This window comes from Aotus nancymaae, unplaced genomic scaffold (assembly GCF_030222135.1).
Source record: "Aotus nancymaae isolate 86718 unplaced genomic scaffold, 86718_ANA_hifiasm-v0.15.2.pri h1tg000108l, whole genome shotgun sequence".
Lineage (NCBI taxonomy): Eukaryota > Metazoa > Chordata > Mammalia > Primates > Aotidae > Aotus > Aotus nancymaae.
The window spans coordinates 2,435,773-2,452,476 of NW_026988523.1; the positions used below are offsets into that span (position 1 = coordinate 2,435,773).

A 16,704-nucleotide genomic window follows, 5' to 3' on the forward strand; every position below is an offset into this window, starting at 1 on the left:
ATGGCTGTTGTTTTCTAGAACACAGGTAAAAGTGTTGCAGAGTGAGGTATGCCATTGAATGTTGGCTTGGACCTCAGGACCTCAGAGCACATCAGTGAGAACAACGATATACTTCTAGTTTTATGGATGGTCCTGGGAAAGTTGCTCTATAACTGAAAGCCCAACATATAATGTCATAGCCTAGTTGTTAACCACACAACGGAAAGATCCAGTGCAAAAAGCGAAGGTGTGAAAACCATAGGAAAAGTCCTTATTCCTTTCAGGCAATGCTGCGATCTCAGGGGTAAGTTTTCCAGGCCTCAGTTAGGAATGTAGTGAAATGGGAATGGGCTTTGGACTCAAACACATTATAACTCAACGTGTGAGCTCTGCCACTTACCGGCATTCCATTTGTAAAACAGAATGGTAGCACTCTCTCATAGGTTTGAGGTGGCTGTTAAACAAAACCAGTACATAAACTATAGCTCAGTGGCTGGCACCAGTCCATGATTAATGCATGTTCATTCCATTAGTTTGCCAATACGCATGAATATTCATTTATTTTGAAGGCTTCACTTACTAGCTTATTCTAAAGGTCTGATAGATGTTTCAGATCCCACTAAGATGAGGGTGTGTGACGGCTCTGCTTTTGGGAAGGGGAATTGGAGAATGTGAAGGGAGAGAGAAACTGCTCAAACACAGACAGGGAGTGGGGTCCAGCTACATAATTTGCAGAGCCCAGTGCAAAATGAAAATGTGGGGCACTTGCTAAAAAAAATTATTAAGAATTTCAAGAAGATGACAACTGAGCATTAACACAAGCAGGGAGTTCCACTCAGCTGAGGGCCCGATGTAACTGCATAGATTGCACACCAATGAAGCCAGCCCTAGAGTCAGGGCAGAGGCAAACTGGTTTCCAGGCTTGGTACAGAAGATCAGACTGATGATATAAGTACAATCAGCGATGCAGTTTCATGGTGTTACCCAAATGCTGTTTTTGTCCTCATGTAGATCTAATACAATCACAGAGGACACAGGTATTTTCCTACAAAAACGCTTGAATACATGGAATTCATATTTTAAGCTAAACCTAACTGATAGTAAAGGTCATTTCAGGAGGAAAACACTCATAAAAACAAGTAAACTCCCATCGTAGTGACTAATGATTGCATAAAACATGTAATAATTGTGTTCAGAGGTTCAAATTGTTCCTGTATCCTTGTTCACAGAGGGTATGGGGGAGAAGTCAAATTATAAAGCATGTAAATATGCATTTGCTATTTATTAAACCCCCTACTGTATACAAGGTATGGTGCTAGGTCATGTAAGGGAAACAGAAAAAAGTTATCGTCAGCCACAATATGATCTTTAATGCTCCTGTCAGGTCTAACAATTTAGGATTCCTTGATAAAGACATAAGGCCTACCTTTAAGAAACTTAAATCTAGTGAAGTAGCAGAAATTAAAATGGGCCAGGAGCCATGGCTCATGCTTACAATCCCAACCCTTTGGAAGGCTGAGGTGGGTGGATCACTTGAGGACAGAAGTTTGAGACCAGACCGGCCAACACAGCAAAACACTGTCTCTACAAAAAATACAAAAATTAGCTGGATGTGGTGACAGCACCTGTAATGTCATCTACTTGGGAGGCTGTGGCACAAGAATTGCTTCAGCTCAAGAGGAGGAGGTTACAGTGAGCTGAAATTACACCACTGCACTCCAGCCTTGGTGACAGAGTGAGAGAGACTCTGTCTCAAAAAAAAAAATTAAAGTGAAGTTGCTCTGTATGGGATATTTATAACTGATTGTATAAGTAAGCATATAAATATTATTTATGTTGTTATATTACAATATTGTATTAGTATAAATATATAACATTTTAATTGTTATTTTGTATAACTTATATAAACTTATATAAATAATTTAAATAAAAACAATTTATATAAAAATCCTAGGATAAAAAAGAAATCTAGGCAAAAGACCATATAAAAATCTAGATCTCTACTAAGCCCTTCAAACACTGGGAACATTGTCTTATTTAAAAAAAAAAAAATCTGACACTAAAACTAAGTCACAGAGTAGACAATGGGTTCTTCCGGAGTCAAGCAACAAAGCTGTGGCAAAACATAGTCCCCTGTCGATAAATCACTGAATTTATTCACAGTGGTCCTCCATTCCCCTTCCATCCTTGGTCCACTAATAAAGAATATGATTTAAATAGGCGATATGCCTCTCCTTTTTCCCAAGGTATAATCATTAATGGCGTTAATAAAAGGTTCTACATAAATGTGTTGACACCGATTTGGGAGCACAGGCTTGGAAAGTCAGATACCTTTGATTAGATTTCAAGTGTACCACTTCTTAGGTATTAGTAACTTGGGTAAATTACATAATCTATTTTCTCATAAATTGCCATATTAATTTCTCTCCAGTTTTGTTTTGTTTTAAGGATTAAAAGCGTCTAGCAGTGGCTGGCACACAGTGGCCATTCACCTGGTAATGTGCTCACTCCCTACCCCCACCTTCTTACCTTCCTTCTGTAAGACCTGCTGTAAACAGAGTATCATGGGGCTGTAATGTCATTTCACTGAGAATTATGGAATACCAAGATGCAGCCCATGGAAGAGTCAACTAACCAGAGATAGAGTCAAGAAACCCAGGATGAATAAGATCAAGACAGGTGTTGAGCTGATTAAAGACAAATGTTGACTTTATTTTCAACTTTGAATATGCTAAATCCCATCATTGTGGGTTTCTTCTGATTCCCCTGGGTGCATTATAATCCCTTATTGAATGTGCCATGAGCAATCCTGGCATTTTATCTGATCCAGGCATTTAAACAGCAGAGTCAAAACAGTCAACTTAAAAAGAGGAGGAGAGGTAAACAAGGCTGGAGAGAGAAGAGATCTAAGAGTTCTACCTGGGTTTTTTTTGCCTCCGGGAAATAGAACGCTGAACTTCCCGAAGTATTTCTGCATTGCTATACAAAAAACCCATTGGGAATTGTAAATGAGAGATTGAACCTAAAGGAAGAAGAAAGATGTTACTTCTCTCGCAGTCTGTTATACTAGAATGTGGACAGAGAGCGCTGCTGCAACATGGCCGAAGGACCCTGCCTGGGTGCTATTTGCAGGGCACCAAAAGCCCCTAATAAACTAAATGGACTGAAAATTCCCCATGACTAGAGTTTCGCATTAAAGAAGGCACTGATCCCCAAGGAGTCTCTCGTGCCTGTGCACACAACAGAACACAGAATTTTGACAGAATGAACATGGGACGTGGGAGTTCTGATGGCAGGGATCCCACTGGCTGAAAATGCAGAAAGAGGATGAAAGCTGCCAAAGACAAGTTAACACACTCCATGGCTTTGCCTGGGCTTGGGGCTCTCATGGAGGTTACAGAGTGTTCAAGACAGCTCAGAACTGCTGTGTGGGGGAAATTCTCAGCCAACCTCATCTTACGACCATCCTTGTCGTCAGGACTGCACAATCCTTCTCACTTAGTGCTTGTGTTTAGTGATTGCTCTGAGCAATTTCAACATTTACTAAGGTAAGAGGGATTTGAGGTACGCTGTTCTAATCTGCAGCATTTGGTTACAAAGAACAAGTTCCCATTCAGGCTAATTCAAGTAAAGAGGGTTTTAATATAGAAATCTCATAGGAATCCAAGGATAGAGCTCCTGGTACAGTGGGCCCCATGAGAAGAGGAGCTGAGAAGATGTTCAGAATTCTGGCAGAAGCTGCTAGCTGTCTTCCAGTGTTCATTCTTCTTTTTTTCTTCTTAGTAATAGAATCCTGTGTGCTCTATGTGGGCACATGGCTGCCGGTTGCACACTACAGTTCCCAGCCTGCGTTGCAGCGAGGTATGACTATGTGAGTAATGAGGTATAAATGGAAGTGAGATGTACAAATTTGGCATCATCTTCTTAAAGACAAAGCCACTTGTCCTGGATTTTCTCCTTGCAGTAAGACGGAATGCAGTTGTAATGTTGACTCGGGCTCAGTCAAGCAAAGGAGGCCACCACCACTGGGGATGTGAGAGTAACAAGACAGGAGAGCAGGCTCTTTCAATAAACACACAGCAGAGCCACCATTCCAGCCTGGATTATTCACCTCCAGGCTGCTACGAAAGAAAGAAAGAACTGTTCTATTCTTTGATTCACTGTATTTTGGGGTCTCTAAATGTAAGCAGCACGGTTTACGTCTTGCCTAACAGAAGAATTGAGGGCTAGATTACAGACAGAGCTGCCCTTGAGTCAGCGCCCACCCCAGTCCACTCTGCTATGGCTGGGTGGACGGGACACCGTGGTACAAACAGCAGTTTAGGTAATGCTTCTGGCACATGTCTGTAGATAATATCAGGAGGCCAGTTTGCTGAAGACGCATTTTAACACAGAATCTGTCAGGTTCCTGAAAATCCTCTACTAGGAGGATATTAACTCTGGAAGCATCATATTCTAAAATCCCAGTGATTATGTTTTCTCAGTGCAAGTCATCAATTCTGTGGCATCCAGTGCTCAGATCATGTCTAATTACAGCACTGGGGAGTTTTATATATACCTGTAGTTCTGATTCTCAAACTCTGACACATAATCAACTGACACTCACCCCTAGAATTTTTCACTCAGTAGTTCTAGATTGGGGCCTGTGAATTTACATTTCTGATAAATTCCCAGGTCATGCTGATGTGCCTAGTCTTGGGACCACACTGTAAGACCCACATATACACTGCATGTACTACTGCCCCATGTGATGTAGGGAAGGCACACAGCTGCCACTGGCATAGTATATAACATCTTTAAGCCAGATGCTAATAGGAACACCAGACATTTTACTATTTTACAATATTCAAAATACAAGGATGCATCTCCAGTCTGTGACTTGGTAAGTAAACAAAAATGTAATTTATTTAACAAATATTTTAAGTACTTATTCTGTATCAGGCACTGGAAGCCTGACAAAAATATCAGGCACTATACAGCTTAAATTCAAGAGGGAAAAGCTATCATTTATTGATTTCTATTAGGTGTTAAGGCCTTAACTGTCTTAAGTTCCCACGATGACAATAAAATATAGATGGTGTTATTTCCATTTCCAAGATAAGAACATGGAGCCTCATATAGTTAGGTAACTTTCACAGCCTCAGATGGCTGTGCCTCTGAAACCCATGCACTTTCCACAACACCACAGTGAAATATAGCTGGCTAACTCTACAAAGGGGCTCTTAGATAAAATTCCCTATATTTTTTCAGCAAAGAATCTCTTTTTTTACTACGATAACCCAGAAAGATCCCTGAAAAGTTGAGGATCTTGAAGTGTAAGGTCTCAAGGCCTGTGATGGGAGGATTATGGATTTCAAGGAGGGAACACTTTATAACTCTTGCCCACAACCCACTTTCTGAACCATCTGGCCAGGTAAGTTGCTTCTAGATTGCGATAAACTTTCAGGGTTCAGAAGAAGTTTACTCTGAATATCAACCTTACATTAAATTATCAAGTCCCTGTTTAAAACTGGAGATTCCTCCTTCAATGATTCATTCAAGATATAATTCTTGAAACTCTTACATTCCAGGCACTGTGCTAGGAACTGTGGATAATTCACAGGTAGGTAATACTTATGTCTCTGTTCTTAAGAAGTTCACAGTTTGAATATAGACCTTTTTCTTAGTTGTTCTCCCTATACTGTGCTTGAGTCCTTCTTAGGGATATTTTATGTTTTGAATACTTCATGGTTTGAATTTTTAATCTTTCTTCATAATCCCAATTCACATATCAGCTCCTGCTGTTTTCCTTTTAGTGGGGCTATTAATGTATAAGAGTTGGCTATTTGGCAAGGTAACATAACGATTTACTTTTAAAAGAGAAATGACAATGGGTATTCAAAACTTTCTTAAAATTATTAAAAAGAGGAGGTAAACCCTCGGGCAATGGGAGAAAGGAAAGAAGCCTTGGAAGAATCTATGATCCTGAAAGAAAGGTAGGAACCTGCCCTCAAGATGAGAGAAAGAAGGAAAGAATCTTAGAAGAAGAGGAGACTTTTGGCGTTGAGTTAAAAAAGCGACTGGGTGGGCAGAAAGAAATGAAGACCAAGCGTTCAGTATAACTCTTGTTTTAAAGGCTTTTCACATCATTTGTTGTTAAATTGCATGTTTAGACCTCACTAAGTGTGGTTGGCCATGTGGATTTTCAACTTCAGAACAAGTATACTCCAATTTTTTTTTTTTAATTTTAAAGAAAACAAGGATGAAAGTTCATCACCTCACAGGTTTTGATAACCTTTAATAGGTGACCATATGTGTGATTAAATTTGGAGGCTGAAAATCAGACTCAAGTTTCCATGGAGGACTTAGGTTTTGTTTCAGAAGTCCCTCAGCAAGAATTTCCTGTCACCACTCCACCTGGGAGAGGAGTTGGTAGTGGGGTGAGGGCAGAGAGAGCGCTACTGGTGACAATCAAGTCTTGGTTTCTTTCTTTAAAATTGTCTGTGCACAGGTGCTACTGTGAACACTGTTTTATTTCCACATAATCTGGACTCCCTAAGCTCAATTAACAGCTGTCTCCAAATTTTCCTTGGCATTTTCAAATCTCAAAGAGCAAAGTTGTTTTATAAGTTTCTTCTCTCTAAATGTAAGCAGACCGAGGTAGCTCTTGAACACAACAGTCTTCTCCTTAAGGCTCGTTCCTGTGCATAGCATGGGCCTCTCGATAATACCTATACTGCACTGTCTTCCCAGTTGCAATGGGCTTCTCAGACACCGTGGTGTGTGCAAATTACCTGGGAAGCTTGTTCACAGGAGGATCCCAGGCCCCCCTCAGATACCCTGATTCAGTAGGGTTGGGATGAAGTCCAGGAATCTGCATTTTAGTGGAGCTAAGCTGGTAAATCTGATATAGACAGTTCACATCAACATATTGAGAAACTCTATAATTGCATTAGGGTTGGAGACAAATGTGCAGGTGCAGCCACATCATGGATTCACCCAAATTTATTGAGTGCATACCACGTACCCATCACCTTACTAGACACGGGGGATACCAAAGATGGTGACAGCTAGTTCTCATAAAATTAAAGTCTCAGCAAATAATTACATGAATGTAAAATCATTATCTGTGATGAATGGCACATGGAAGAGTTAGGCAATGACAGGAAAACCTGTGGCTAAGGGATTTTTTTCTTAGAAGTCAAGAAAATCTTCCCTAAAGACTTCAGAGGTCTTATCTGGCCAAAAGGGGAAAGATAAACATCCCAGACTCAGAGGAACTAGCATGTGCAAAGGTCTTGGGGCCACAGGGAGTTTGCAGAGTCTGAGAAGTAACCTAGTGTCCTTAATAATGTGTAGTCCAATGCTGGTCAACTCTAATACAAGCTTCCCAGTGTCACTGTGACATTCCATCCTTCTGGAAGGCTGGTGAAATTGAAGGACTAATGATCTGCTGAAAGTAGCTATTAATTTACAGCAAAATGGGAACCGCACTAAGCCCTATTGTCAATTAACATGCTGAAACTGGCAGCCAGCTGGCATGCTGGGGCTGAGTAACCACAACCTGCCCTGCCACAACTTGTACTAAGAATGGGCAATAGTTGTCTGAATTCCACAAGCCCCCAAAGAGGCTGGTAGAGATTACAGCCATGATTGCAACAGGAAGTGGAGAAGGGTGGTGGGCGGGCAGAATATTAGCAGAGCCAGCCCTTGCCAGCTGCGCAAGGTCATAGACTGCGCCACGGCATTGTATGCATCTGTTTCGGTGCACTCTTTCTTTAAAAAATATTTTCTCCAGCTCTACACCCTTGTCATTTCCACAGCCGTGTCTCCTGACCCCAGTGGCCTGAACTCTTCTAATTGTTTGCTCTTTGAATGGCTTGTTTCCTTACCACAAAAGAAAGAGATTTGATCTTCTCATTGTAGAATAAAATATGAGATAATGGGCCCCCTCCCAGGATTCATCTTTGAGAAAGCCTTCAACAATATGAACACAAAAGAGCACATCAATACGTGTCAGGTTTCTCTGCATCACTGCGGCAGAGGCACTGACAGAACTTCTAATTTTTAACTGGGCACAGGTGCCGAGAGAAGACTGTATTTCCGAACATTCCATATGGCTAAGGGTTGTCCTGAGGCCAAGTTCTGACCAATGAGATAGGAGCAGAAGTGGCCTGTGACAGTTTTCTAGGATAGATGTTTCCACAAAGGGCGGTTGGCACTTCTGTTTTTTCCTCCTCCAGCCTGGATGTGATGACTGATGTCCATGAGTGCAAGGGCCATGTAGCAGGGATGTGAAAAGATAAGCTGGAAGGGGCCTGGCTCCCTGAGGACTTACTGGAATAAAGCCATCATCCCAGTCCTGGACTACCTACCTCTGGACTTGTAAGTCAGAGAGAAATAGAATATCATGATGTTGAAGCTGCTGTTATTTTGGGTTTCTATTACAGACAAACCTAACCCTAACTGATAAATCTATCCTGTGGATTTTTCTTTCTTTTCTCTTTTTCTTTTTTGATGGAGGATCACAGTGAAGTTTTTTCTTAGAATTCCTCAAATGTAGGCGGTGATATTCTCCATCTTCGTGTGTGGCTGCTTCTTCAGTTTAACCCAGCAGAATCACGAGATGGAAAATGAACATGGACTGGAAGAATGAGGCCTCTGCATGCATCTGTTTATGTACTCTTTTAAAGAGTCAGAGACCAGCCCTGCCCCAATCTCACCAGCCACTTTCCACTCTGAGTTTCCACTTTCTCATCTGAAACATTGCCTCTAAGTTTTCCTAAAAATCTGATCATTTCGAAGACTTGGCATGCTCAGTTTCACCCAACCCCTGCACCAATCTGCCAATGAAGGGAAATTATTATTGGGATGAAGAGTTTGCATCTCATCAATAGGCTATGCTTTAAAAATCCATGCATTACCTGGATTTTTAAAGAAGAACAAGAAGAAAAAAGAAAGGTCTAGGGAGTATATACTTAGGGCAACTTGAATCTATGCTCCCAGGTAAAAAAGTAAAAATTTAAAAAAGAAAAGAAGTGAAGGAAGGAAGAGAAAGACAAAGGGCAGTCTTGGCCCTGTACTTTTAAGTCTTATCTTTTCTCTATTAAAAAAGAAATAGGCCTGGCACAGTGGTTCACACCTATAATCCCACTACTTTGGGAGGCTGAGGTGGGAGGATCACTTGAGGCCAGTAATTTGAGACCAGCCTGGGCAAAATAGTGAGACCTCATCTCCACAAAAAATAAAAAAATTTGCTCGGTGTGGTGGTGTGTGCCTGTGGTCCCAGTTACTCTAGAGGCTCATGTGGGAGGATCACTGACCCCAGGAGGTTGAGGCTCCAGTGAACCATGATCATGCTACTGCACTCCAGCCTGGGCAATAGAGACCCTGTCTCAAAAACAATGACTGCAAAAGCAAACCCTCTTTGTCCCAATCAAAGGCGTTCTCTCATTTTACCCTGATGAAACATATCCTGTGTTTCTGTGTATTTACACATGCTTCCCCTCTGCCCACACTTTTCCTCTCACTTCCTCACACAGTCTAATTCTTCCTTGTTCAGATGTCCCCATCTTTAGGAAGTCACTCCAACTCTCAGGAGGGGATAAGTCTTGTGTGCTCTCCTAGCACCCTGGGCAAATCTCAGGCTGTCCTCACATGAGAGAATAAACTGCTTGACCATCTTGACTCTCTAGTGACCAGCAAAGTGACCAGCACACTGTGAGATTCATCAATATTCAATAAATTAGAAAACAAATATTCCTTCCTTTCTGGTATCATCTCAGGCACTATCAATATTCCTGTTCAGGATTTTCACTTCTTGTACAAAGGGTATCTCTTCTCTAAATTCACACTGTATCTCTTGTTTGTGGTATTCATTGTGAAACACAATCATTTAGCACCTTGCACTGTTGTTCACTCATTTCTGTGTATTGTGCTCCTCAACAGGAATGTGTGCTGCTTAAATGTCCAGACCATATCTCAGATGTCAACTCCTTTGTTATTCCCGCAGTTTCTAATATAATACTATACACACAGTAGGCAATCGACAAATGATTGGTGGATGAGTGCATGAATCAAAAAAATGCTTCTTTAAATTGTGACCCCCATGAAGATTTACATGATTTTGGAGAGATTTTAACATAAAAAAAACCAAACAGCCTTTACATGACAGAACCCATTTGGTGCCATGAGCTATGCTTGCACTTTCTACGAGTATACATTTTCCTCTGGCAGTGGCAGTTACATCTAGTGGATCTGAGCCTGGTCTCTGGAGCTAAACTGTCTGGGTTTGAAGGTAGCCTCCCTTCTTGCTAGTCTTAGTCTATAAGAGACTTGGCTGCTTCATTTGTAAAATGAAGATGATGCTAATAGGACCTACCTCATTAAGTTGTAAGAAATGTAATATAAAGCAGAAAACAGGGGAGAGGGGAAGGTAATCCACATTAAATACTTGGCATACTGTCCGGCTTCCAGTAAGTGTCTGATAAATGCCGTTATCAGTGTGGTTTCTAAGATGATGACAGAAGGTTTAAATGGAACAAAAACTCTTAGAGAAGCCAGGGCTCAATCATCCTGGTCTTTTCCTCATTCCACTTATTTACGTGGGCAGTGTCCTTGGTGGTATCATTGTAAGGAAAGGTATAGCAATGACTTTTAGAACCAAGAAGTCAAGTTCCCCGGTGGGAAGTGTCATGCTACGTAACTGGACAGGAGGCCCATCAGGTACGCAGAATGCATTTCAGTAACATCTTAGTAAAGGGCGTGTGCCTTCTGCTGGGATGACTGGGTGCAATGCCATGTGCATGATAGGTATGAAAGACTGAATGTTATCATTTATTCATCAAAAACATGCTGTTAGCCAGAATACAGATTTTGCAAACAGCCAGTTTTCCTAAAGGATTTGCTCCTTCAGATCATAAAACCTCCTCATTACTCAGCACAGAGACGAGTATAAATTAAGTTGTAAGCTAGTTCATGCAAATTATTTTACATTTTCCTGCCTCCCGGCTCCTCCCAAAAGTAAAATAAATGCAAAACAGTCTTTTTTCATTTCTTCTCTTTGTTTTGATCGCTACAAACTAGCCATGATATTTCCAAAAGGATGTGGAAAGGTACAGTGCCCCACAAAGAAGAAAAGTTGGCATATTTTATGGGGTATAAAAGGTTCTTTATTCTGTGTTTGTTTGCCTACCTGTCAGCCTGCTTATCTGAGAGTGCCTGTCTGCCTTGCACCAGGCAACGACCAAGCAGCCATTTAATCCTGCATGACTCCCTCCTCTGTACCTTGACCACATTGCAGGGAGGAATCTACACCAAGGCAGTCAGGCTTAGGTTTCCCAGCAACCTGTGACCTGGCTGGAAAATGTGAATGTGTCAATCCGATTCCCTCTGCCTGGAATCCAGACTAGAAGCAAAGTAAGCTTTGCCAGTTAGCCACGGGAACCGCAGCTGCAGGATCATGAGGAAGGCAGGACCATAACAACCTCAGCCTTCCTTCCTTCCTGAAGGAAGAAGCAGCATTCAGAGTTCAGTTGAGTAATTTCAATGGGTAAATGCTAGAATGTCCAGAACCAAGATCTCTGCACCCTGGCCCAGGACCATCCCAGGACAGTCCTCGTGAGGACAGTGTTTATACGACCTTGCCCTGGAGATCAGGGATGGCTGGTCCCCTGCCCTTATTGCTTCATGGGTATCCATATCACTTGTGTTAGGTTTTGAGGGAGGGAGTACCTCTGTTTTTTTGCAAGGACAAGAGATTTTTCTAAAACACTTACCTGATGTCACTGTTAGAGAGGCGTTGGCTCAAAAAAGCCATTAAGGCATAGCTTTGTGATAACAGTAGTTGGCAAGACGAGAGTGTCCAGATCATACATAAACATGAGCTCCGCTGAACTCTGATCTCCTCAGAACCAGGGTACCTGTTTTAAAGAGGACATGAGCAAATGAGAAGTCATGCAGATGAAGGCAGCAAGTATAATGAGAGGGTTGGAAAGTTTCTCATACAAGTACTGAAGAAATAGGAGATTTTTTTTACTTGGAAAAGTAAAAATTAGGGAGACAAAGGATGTTTCTAATATATGTAGAGCTTCCACGTGGAAGATACACCAAGCTTGCATTTTGTTCCTCTAAAGGCAAGAATTAGGATTGGACAGAAGTTACAAGGAGCTAGGATTCAGTCCAGAGTTTCCCAACAATGGAATAAGAGCTGCAAGATAGGGAGTACACAGCCTCTGGGGGGTGTTCAACGAGAGAGCAGTTGACCAGCTACCTTGTCCCAGGAGAGGGGAGTTTGGACTAGAGAATATCTGACAGTATCTCCAGTGTTATGCACAATGGATTTATCTACAATGACTAAACATTACCTCTACGCTCTCAACGAAAGCTGCAGAAAGAAGCTGAAGATTAAGCAGACCATAAAATAGACTTCCTTTTTATCTCTAGAAGACTCCAAGTGGTCCAGCAAGAGAAGAGTCATGAAATATCTCACACCCTCTCTTATCTACATTTGTGTCTGGGGCTGATGAGACCATGCCTCTGCCAGGGGAATGATGTTGTGGGATCTCCTGTTACTGAGATTAGCCTCTTAGAAGGGTGTTTGCTCATTGCCTTTTAAGCAGATGGAAAATTCTGGAAAGGAACTTTATTTTTTAAAGCTTAGAGGATGTGCTGGTTGGTGCCAGACAATTTTCCAAGGAAAAAACCCAAATCCAACCAATTTACCCCCACACCCCGGGGCGGGGTACAAAAAAGCAGGCAAGCTAATTCTGAAAGCTCTCACCATAGTTGAGCACCATTTATCCACGGGTCTTCAGTGCTACCACCTACTAATCATGCAAGTAAGTCCAGATGATTGCAGAGACCAGATACCTCTGCAGTCCTGCTAGAACAGACCAAACAAAATCCTTCTCTGTGTGTCTTCTTTTCTGTGTCTGCCTTGGTCACCTCCACTATCCACATGTTTAATAATTTGGCAAAGGACATGGCAGGTGGAGAGAAATCCCAGTATGTCTCTCTATACCAGGGGTGCTTTCTGGACTTCCTCTTAGGAAACAGGAAACAGCATAGCAGAAAACAACTTCTGGGAGTTTGCTAGTCAAGGCCTGGCAGCCAAGGTGATGAGTGGGTAAGCTACCACTCCCACTGATGACAGGATAGTCCACTTACCAACATCCCTAGCCAAAAAAAAAAAAAGTTATTTTTTTTATTTCCATACTATGTCCTCACACAAGACAAGGATTCGATTCCAGAACCAGTAAAATAGAAACATGCCAGAATAGAATGCCTTCAAATGAAAGTAGTCTGTCGTCATCCAGGGTTTAAACTGAAGTAGAGCTAAACTATTGTTAGAAACCAGAACCACTTCGGAGAACGATTTGGTTTTCCGTCAAACATGCCAGGCCATTGTGGAGCACAGAATGAAGCCCTGGAGCAATCAATCCAGCATCCTTCCGTGATGGGTAGGTAAGGCCCTCAGCCCAGCCCCATGTTAGATGCTACGCAGGCATCTACGCCTGTCCTGGCCAAGGTGGCAAGTCTGGCAGCATTTCCCAGTGCTCGCCCTCTCCCAGCCCTCTTTGTCGTCCATTGCAGAGCTGTGCATTCCACTGCAAACAGAGCCTACCATTGAGCCATTTTTCTCTGCACTGCACATAGTTTCTGCTGCCAGGATGAGTCACCATGCAACACATACCCTCATCCCCTCCACGCTGTACTTAAAATACTCCAGGGCTGGTCAAACAGAACCCCACTGTGAGTGAGCACGTGTGTGAAGGTGGGATTGGCAGCTCAGCCCTGTGGAACCCTCTGCAGAGCAGTCTGCATTGTGTTTGGCAGAGAGATTCAGAGCCAGTATTTGGGGAGGGGCGGAGAGAGGAAGGTCTGTTTTTCAAATCTGGTTCCACCTCATGCAGCCTGCCAAGTTGCACCATCTCTTTTGCAGGCACCCTCACTTTAGCTTCTCTAATATTGAACAGAAGGATCTTACTGCTGGGGGTTGATTTGTCCTGCCTCTTCTCCCAGCCTAGCTTCTGACTGGCCATCTTGCTACAAACAGAACTGCCCTGTCCTGCTTTTACCTGCCAGCCTGTCTCTGCCTCCAGCATGGATTTTTTCTTCAATCACAACAGCATCTAGTCATTTCCTGAGTTAGAACTTGTCATCCTTACTGGGATGGAGGTCCCTCACCACTCTCCTGCCATTCCTGCTCTCTGCTTCCCCTCATCCACCCACACACAGCACTAACCTTGGGCAGAACCATTCCTCTTCCTCAGCCTGCACTGAAAAAAAGGGATTAAACATTGTTCTCTTCCTCCTGAGCCTTTAAACTGAACTGAATAATTTCTTTCTCTTTTCTGCAGAGAAACACTGGATTTCCATAGGCATTGACTGAAAAGCTGTCTTAGCTACCCATGGTCCCCACCCTCCTCCACACCCAGCCACACACTCCACCTGCCAGGGGCACCCCGCCCTTTGGAGAACTACACACGTTCCGCTTTCAACCTGCTGCTACAGCACCCTTCACAGAAGGGGCCTTGGAACAAAAGCCCAGATCAGCACAGCCCAAAGGGACAGGATGTGCTTGAGTTATTCATTACTTGAGTTGGAAGAGGTCACAGAGCAGGAAGTACACTGGAAAGCAAGGGGAAAGGTGGCAGAGAGGGTGGGGAATAAGTCAGGGTGACCTTCTAGGGGCTGATGGGAACTCAAGAGTCCTGGTAGGGGGTGGGTATCAGAGTGGGAAGGTGACAAAGTCATAGCAACAGCCCGAAGGTTAGCCAAGGTCAAATGGAAACAGCTGATTATAATTAAGCTAGCTACTTAGTAGCTCCTGCTATGCACTAGGCATGGTGCTTAACACTTTCCCACATCTCCCCTTTTATCCTTGCAATAATGTATCACTTCAATTTTATAACTGAGGGAACAGCCCTGGAGAGAACAAGTGACTTGCCCAAGGTCACCCAGCCAGCATGTTCTGAAGCCGGGAATGTGAATGCAGGTCTGTCTTGCTTTTTACCAGCTTGCTCTGTGTGGTGAAGTGGTTAGATGGGTGGTCTAGTGTGGCTGGGCAAGTGGAGTCTGAGATGAGCTACTGGGAGAAATCTGGTTTCAATTGGGCTGAGATCATGTTCTCCAGCAACAATCCCAGTTCTGGGTGGAAACGCTGAGGTTTTCAGGAAGCCTGGGGGAAGCTGGCTTAGGATGGAGCTGCTGCATTGGCTACGCAGATGTGACCCTCAGGACTTCATCAGTACCTGTGAAGAGTTTCCATGCAGGAAAATGGGGAGAGTAGAGCGAGGGACCTAAAATTTGAGAGAGGAAGATATTCCCCAGAGGAAGACAGTACATCCAAGACTAGGGACCAGGAGGTGCGGATGCCTCATCGGTCTACTGGGTGTTTGCTACACCTCTGAGACCTAAGGTAGGACACTTTTTTAGGAAAAAAGAAAATCTGTCACTGGAGACTCGCTTTACATACTTTGTTTTACCACATGCTTCTTCTGGAAGTGGGGTTGGGAACCAAGGGTGAGGTATAGGAATGGGGTGGGCACAGCCGAGGGCACTCCCCGAACCGCCTCATCCCTTCCCATGGTACCCTTCCCCCACTCATCTCTTTTTCCTGATTCTACCCACAGGTTTTCCTTCCTCTTACAGTAGTGGGCACTCAACAACACATACCCTTCGCAGCAACCTGTCCTGCTGGAAACTCCTCCATAAGGTAACTTCTGCCTGAAGGGGACCAGGGCATCATATCTGCAGGTGCAGCTCTCATACCACCAAGCTGGGGCTTTTCCAACATAAACATTGTAGGGGCTAAGCAAGAGGTGGCTTCCTTTCTCAATAAGTTGTTCTCTCTCGCAGTTGCCCTTGACAGAGCCCTGCGGCCTCCCCCACTGAGGCTGGGTGGATAGGTGGCTGCTTCTCCCCTGAACTTCAGGAATGTTCAGGTTTGCACAGGTCCTGCAGGCGAGCCTGGAGAAGGATTAGTAGGAAAATGCTCATTCTTCATTAGTTCGGGCTTATTTTTAGGCCTGCGAGGTTGACCTTGGGGACAGAGGGATGGCCGGGACAAGCATCCTGGTATTGGGAAATTCTCTGACATGGGGCTGGGACGTCAAGATGGGCCATGGTGGCCCCTAGGGATGGGGCTTCTCTGCTGTGGAAGCAGAAGCATCCCGGCGTTTTCTGCTGTGTCACTGCCCTCAGAGGGATGTATAAAGCTGCTCCGGGGTTCATAGGAAGGGGATGAAACCAAGAGTTTGGCTTTTCAGCGACAGCGGATAAAGGGTGGGAAGATTTTGTCCTGTGAGCTAGGCTTTCCCAAAGGTCCTTTGGCTCCAATAATTTTACAGCAGAACAAAGGGATCGATACACCCAAGGGGGCATAAAAGCATGCCAACGAGAATACCCGTCGCCGACCTGGCATCAAAGAAAGTCCTCGGTGGCTGGGTCACGTGCAGACATTGTCGCCTGGGGTCTAGACTGGCGAAAGTTGCAGCCGGTTTCGATGGGACAGCTCACGGAGGGCTACCCCTCCCGAGCCCTGGCTCCGTGCTACCGCTCCGGGTGGGTTTGGCCATGGTCCAGCTCGAGGTGGTTCGGGCCGCCCACAAGGAGCACAGCCGGGCAGTCAGGAACCGGGGCTGCCGGCTGGGCCGGAACTGCAACCGCAGTGGCGGGGAGTGCGAGGGGGCGGCAGGTGCAGGAGCGGGAGGCGGGGCGGAGCTGGGCAGAGTCCTCGCCCGT

General features: G+C 44.0%; 1 long non-coding RNA gene across 1 annotated transcript; it reads right to left on the reverse strand.

Annotated features, from left to right (window-relative positions):
- Window positions 1-3,742: 3,742 nt before the first annotated feature.
- LOC105711597 (uncharacterized) lies at window positions 3,743-16,575 on the reverse strand. Its single transcript, XR_010340257.1, has 3 exons — window positions 16,378-16,575; window positions 11,736-11,879; window positions 3,743-4,100 (listed from the first exon to the last, which is right to left on the reverse strand). It is a non-coding gene; the product is annotated as an uncharacterized LOC105711597 (long non-coding RNA).
- Window positions 16,576-16,704: the final 129 nt, after the last annotated feature.